This window comes from Athene noctua, unplaced genomic scaffold (genome assembly GCF_965140245.1).
Source record: "Athene noctua unplaced genomic scaffold, bAthNoc1.hap1.1 HAP1_HAP1_scaffold_36, whole genome shotgun sequence".
In the NCBI taxonomy this organism is placed as follows: domain Eukaryota; kingdom Metazoa; phylum Chordata; class Aves; order Strigiformes; family Strigidae; genus Athene; species Athene noctua.
The window spans coordinates 1,085,647-1,091,736 of NW_027437538.1; positions in this window are offsets into that span (position 1 = coordinate 1,085,647).

Here is a 6,090-nt window from a genome sequence, read left to right on the forward strand (position 1 = left end):
CCAGACAAAGCTCTTCTGAGATCAAGAAGAGAAAGAAAAAGAGCTGTGCAGCACACCCTAAGTAGGAGTGTCATGTCCCGCTCCGATGTGGGGGACAAGTGACTCAGATTCGCAAATCCCCAATTGGAGCGGACAAGAAGTCTCCAAGTTCAAGTATTTATTAACTACCTACAATGCACTAATTGAACACATGATAATTGGCTAAGTACAGAGAAGTTGTGGCGAGCAATATAATATGCTTTGCATTTCTTAATAGAAAAGGAAAAGAGGGAGACAGAGGGACTGGGGGGATACAGATCACCGGTCTGGGTTCCTGCGCTGATCCCGCTGGCGAGGGTTCCAGGAGGCGGCCGTCTTCTTCGCTGGCATTCGTCTTCTTCCCTTCACTGCTTTCTCCAGACGGGGGGGGGGGGGGGGGGGGGGGGGGGGCAGGGAGAGGGGCAGAGAGAGAGAGAGCCCTTTCTTCTCCCCTTTGATTTATACCCATTTCCTTGGGTCCGTCCCCTAGGTCGACCCACATAGCTATGTATCCCATGTACAGGGAGGGGTCATGTGTTCCATGGGATGATGTAATTAGCATGGTCATGTCAGCCCTCATTAGCATATTGTGGGCATTAACTTTAATATGCATTTTGTGGATAATGAAGCAAAGTTCACTCACCGGACACATGGCCCTTGCAATGTGCCCAGGTGCCCCAGGGCAGAGCCGTCCTGTCTCCACAGGGCTCTCTCCCCCAGCTACATCGGGCAGCGTTATCAGCTTGGGCCTCCACAGAACGCACCCTGGGACTCAGAGTTTTATCTTGCGAGTGTTTGGGGCATTTCTTCAATCAGCCTCAACTTTTGCTTTCCCAGGTTGTTTGTCTTAGTTTCTCACAGGCCTGGTTTCTCGTCTCTCACACCCTGACCGTTCCCAACTCCCCCAGATCCCTCAGCGCTGGCTCAGCCCGACTCTTCAACCCCCCCAAGGATCCCGGGGACTCCCCCCTGCCCTGGGCAGCCCATTCCAACGCCCAACAGCCCCTTCTGCACAGAAATCCTTCCTCAGAGCCAGCCTGACCCTGCCCTGGGCAGCTTGAGGCCATTCCCTCGGGGCCTGGCGCTGGGGCCTTGGCTCCAGAGACTCATCCCCCCTCTCTGCCCCCTCCTGGCAGGGAGTTGCAGAGGGCCAGGAGGTCTCCCCTCAGCCTCCTCTTCTCCAGACTGAAGCCCCCCAGTTCCCCCAGCCGCTCCCCAGCAGACCTGTGCTCCAGACCCTGCCCCAGCTCCGTTGCCCTTCTCTGGCCACGCTCGAGTCTTTCAATGGCCTTTTTGGGGTGAGGGGCTAAGAACTGAACCCAAGAATCAAGGGGCGGCCTCACCACTTAGTGAAACTCCCCGAGTTGGGCTCAGCCCATGGCTCCAGCCTGGCCAGGTCTCTCTGCAGCCTCCCCACCCTCGAGAGATCAACACCCCCACCCAACTGGGTGTCATCTGCAAACTGACTGAGGGGGCACTCGATCCCCTCGTCCAGAGCATCAATAAAGTTGTTAAACTGGATCGAGTGGATCTGGACTGGCAGCATAAAGGTGAATTTCTGGCTCGCTGGGCCCTTGACTCCTCAGGCCAGCAGGGCTGAGATGGAACATCGAGACGGGCTCGTGACTGAGGAGTGGACACCATGAATGTGCTACTATCAAGCAACCCGTCGGTTAAAGCCCCTTTGGTACAGAGGATGATGGTAAAATATAAATATAGGGAGGCCTGGCAGGTGGATTATATCCCACTCCCACAAACTCGGCACGACAAAGCCCCCGTAGTGCTCCCTGGGATTATGTTGGGGAAGACCGTCGGGGTTACTCCTCCATGGGGTAAAGTTAAACCCGTGCGTGGGCTTACTTTTGCCCAAGGCCCGGGGTGCACTTGGTGGGGGAGCCCGAAGGATGGAGAGGGCCGATGTGTGCCTCGATGGAGCTGGTTTTAGGTGAGAACAGCCAAAGAACCGCAGTGTCACATACCCCTGGTATTGCCCACAGTGCCTTGCAGCATCCCCGGGCCACAGCCAAAGCCTCCTGCTCGCACCGAGTGAGCCGACTCCGCCTCATTCCTCAGATTCCGGACAGATGGAACCCGAAGTTACGGACTAAATGACCTCAGCAAACATTGTGGAAGGACGGAGCAGAGACCGAGGGAACGATACCTGATTGGAATTTGGAACGTGCAGGCTTCCGGAAACCCACATCACCCCCAAAAATCCCGTGTCTCCTGTCTGTAGTCGCGGATAATTTATTAAACCACGACAACGTCCACCTTGACACTCCAGGCCACCATCTTCCACTGTCAATCCCGACTATCCATCAGACTTTGGCACCGTGGGTCTCTTAAAGGGGCAGCGCATCCCTGCCGGTGACCCCATGGCTAAACGACAGGTAGCCACAAAGCTTCTTTATCACTTGCCCCTCCCCCCCCCACCTTTCCCCCTTGTTTTTCTCAACAGGGCAAAAACGGGAAAGAAAATAAGATAAACCAACCTTTGGGGGTAAAACAAAAAGAGTTTGAAACAAAACAAAGCAAAAGTCCACACGTGGAAGCAAAAAAAAACAAAACAACAAACCCCACAGAAAAGAGATTAATTCTCTACTTGCCATGGAGAGGCGCTGTGGTGCCTTCCCAGGGAGCAGGGCTACCACACGCGGAGTGGTTGCTTTGGAGGACCAAGGGTGACCCCACCCCCTTCCTCCTTTCTCCCAGCTTTATACTGAGAAGATGTCACGTGGTCTGGAATATCCCTTAGGTCATTTGGGGTCAGCAACAAAGGCCAACGATGGCAAACACAGGCCAATGATGGTCAACAAAAGCCAACAAAGGCCAACGATGGCCAACGAAGGCCAACCAAGGCCAAGGATGGCCAAAAAACACAACGATGGCAAATAAATGCCAACGATTGCCAATAACGACCAATGATGGCCAACAAAGGCCAGCAATGGCCAACGATGGTCAACAAAGGCCAACAATTGCCAACAAAAGCCAAAGATGGCCAACAATGGCCAAGAAATGCAAGCAATGACCAACAATAGCCAACAAAGGTCAACAAAAACCAACAATGCCAACAAAGGCCAACAAAGGCCATCAATGTCCATGGTTGGCCAACAATGGACAACAAAGGACAGCAAAAGCCAAAAAAAGCCAACAAAGGCCAACAAAGGCCAGCAATGTCCAAGCATGGCCAACAAAGGCCAACACTTGCCAACAATGGACAAAAAAGACCAATGATGGCCAACAATGGACAACAAAGGCCAACAAAGGCCAACAATGAACAATGATGGCCACCAAATGTCAACAAAAGCCAACAAAGATCAGTAATGGCCAACAAAGGCCAACAATGGCTAACAATGGTCAATAAACACCAACGAAGTCCGTGCTGGATCACGTGGCCCATTACTGGATCATGTTTTCTTACCGTCCCCCAGCACGGCCAAGGCCTTGTCCCCAGAGCTGCTCCCCAGCCAGGCAGCGCCCTTCTCCCACCACAGCAGGGTGTCCGTCTGTCCCAGGTGCAAGACGTCACCTTTGTCCTTCTTCTGTCTCATGAGGTTCCTCACAGGACGGTCCCGTTGCCTGGCAGGGTTCATCTGAACGGCGCCCCCAGGGCTCAGGAATTGTCGTCTCTAGTGTCAGTGACAAGCACGGCCACAGCTGCCCCCTCTGGGTCATGGGTGCACCCAGAAGGGTCACCGGTGCTGCCACAACGCCCCAGTATGTCCCAGTGACTTCCAGGTATTCCCTCCACCACAGCTCTCTCAGCCTCCAACGGGTGTTTTACCCATCTCGTTGCCACCCCAGCCTGGCTGTAACGGCCTAATTTAGGTACGAGAATATTGAGGGAGACCGTGTCCAATGGTCTTGTTGACTTGGAGTCAGGTGACCCCCACCGTTCTCCTCCCACCTACCAAGGCGGCCACTTCCCCATGAAGGCAATCAGGTTGGGGAGCCATGATGTCCCCTTGGGGGGTCTGTTTGGGCACTGTCTGTTCTTCTGGGTGCCCGGGAATGTCACCCGAGAGGGCTCATTGGAAGGGCCACTCCTCACCTCGTGCACCCAGTGGGTGCTGGGGGGCAATTCTGGCCTCTTTCCAATGTGGGTGAGACATTCGCTTGTCCTCACCCACCAGAGACCTCCCCCAACCCCGTGATGTTTAAAAAGGAATATTAAAAAAAAAAAAAAAAATTGCTCTTCCCCTGTAACTTCATTGCCACTTCTGGGCAATGCTGTGTCAAATTCAGTTTTCATTTCTTTTCACCTGTCGCAATAGAACGAACCATTCCTGAAGACACATTTTTCCAATGCGAACGCACTAGAAAAACAAAAAAAAAAAAAAAAGAAAGAGCTTTCCCTACAATTTTTTGTATTCTTTCTCATCCTTTCGGTTCGTTCGGATTCCTCTCAGCTCGCGAGCTGCTGCTTTGAACTTCAGGTGGTTAAAATCTTGCCTCTCTCTCAGCAGACTAATTGTCCCCTTGGCCAACTCCTCCAGTATCTTTATCTCTAAATATTTCTATCTACCAACCTAAAATATTTCTCCTAACATTACCCCTTGTAGAAAGGCAACCTCATTGGAGATTATACTTAACTTATAGGAGAGAAATGTATTTTATTTTGTATGAACCTTGATGAGGTTTGAATTTTCCTTGCCTGCGAACAGCAGAAATCCTTCTGCGCCCGTGTGCAGGCGGTTCTCCAAGGACAGCAGGGGGGAGATTGTGCAAAGGAGCTGTAACCTCCCGCTGCAGAGATCAGAGGAGAAATCTGATGTAAGGAGAGATGATGCGAGTCCCAGGCGGCTGAGGAGAGAAATGCTGGGACTGGGGGTGAGGACAAAGGTTGTCCGGACTGTGTTGGACCCCAAGGGACTGTCCAGGAGCTCTCCCGAGGAGATGCTCTGCATCGATGTCAGTCAGAGAGTGCTGCTATCGCCTCTTCTCTAAAGTGTAAATTAAATAATGTGCTCTTTAAAATACAGATTGATTTGTATTAGGGGCACTTTGAAATCTTCCTCCTTAACTACACCAGGAAATGACTCCAATTAGTTGCACAAGTCCTGAAGACTTGAAGAAATCTAAAGGAAGAGAACGAGCTCGTTAGGGCTTTGTGTATTTTAATGAGCCCCGTGGTGTATTTGGCCCCATGTCCATGATTCTCAGACCCTGAGAGGAGACTGAGCAAAGGCCTCAACAAGTCCAAGTCAGCAGCAAAGCTCCCCGTGCCCTGAAGCCCTGATTGGCCCCACGGAGGGCCAGGACTGACAAAGCCTCTGCAGGGACTCGTTAGAGCAGAGAATTGGAGGCTGTGATTGCAGGCAGGCAAAGGCCCCGTGCAGGGCTGTCCTGCTGTGAAACCCTTGGGTTGGTGATGGAGCACAAAGGCCAAGCCCTGACCCTCAGGCCCTGGGAAGGAGATGCTGCCCCTCGTGTGTGGCTCAGGGCTCTTCCTGGGGGCAGGGGCTGTGAGGGGGAGCAATGCCGAGTGTAGGAAACTGCACAACCCCTCCCGCCTTCCCCAAGCAATGGCGAAGAAGAAATGAAGTGCAGAGCCTCCCAATCAAGTTTCTCCTGTGAGGCCTCAGTGGCAGAGGCAACTGCCATAGCCCAGGGGAGAAAGACCTTGGTCCTGTTGGGCCTTTTCGCCGTGCCAGAGCCCTTGGCCATCTCGCCTGCCGGCTGTCCTACACTGGCCCGTGCCGGCACCTCTTTCCCTCCAGGCTGCAGACACCCATCTTGCTTTCCCACCCAGCTCCTGCCTCAGCATTTCCACACCTTCACTGATGTCTCTCCACCCTCACCGGCTGTTCCTTGAGAGACAAACCATGGCCTGATCCTGACTCCCTTGGAAGATCTCATGCACCACACTGCTACCATCTGAGTGACATTGCCTCTCCTTCAAATGCAGTCTGAACCTTCCAAGATGCACCTTGTTGAGGTTTCCTTCTCTTCCGAGAACCGAGAAATGCTCCATCACTCGGAAACCCCCCTTCAAGCAGCTGCAGGCTGTTTGTACAGTGCCCTGAGGCTGCACCTCACCAGGCTCAAGCAGCCCAGGTTTCTCAGCCTCTC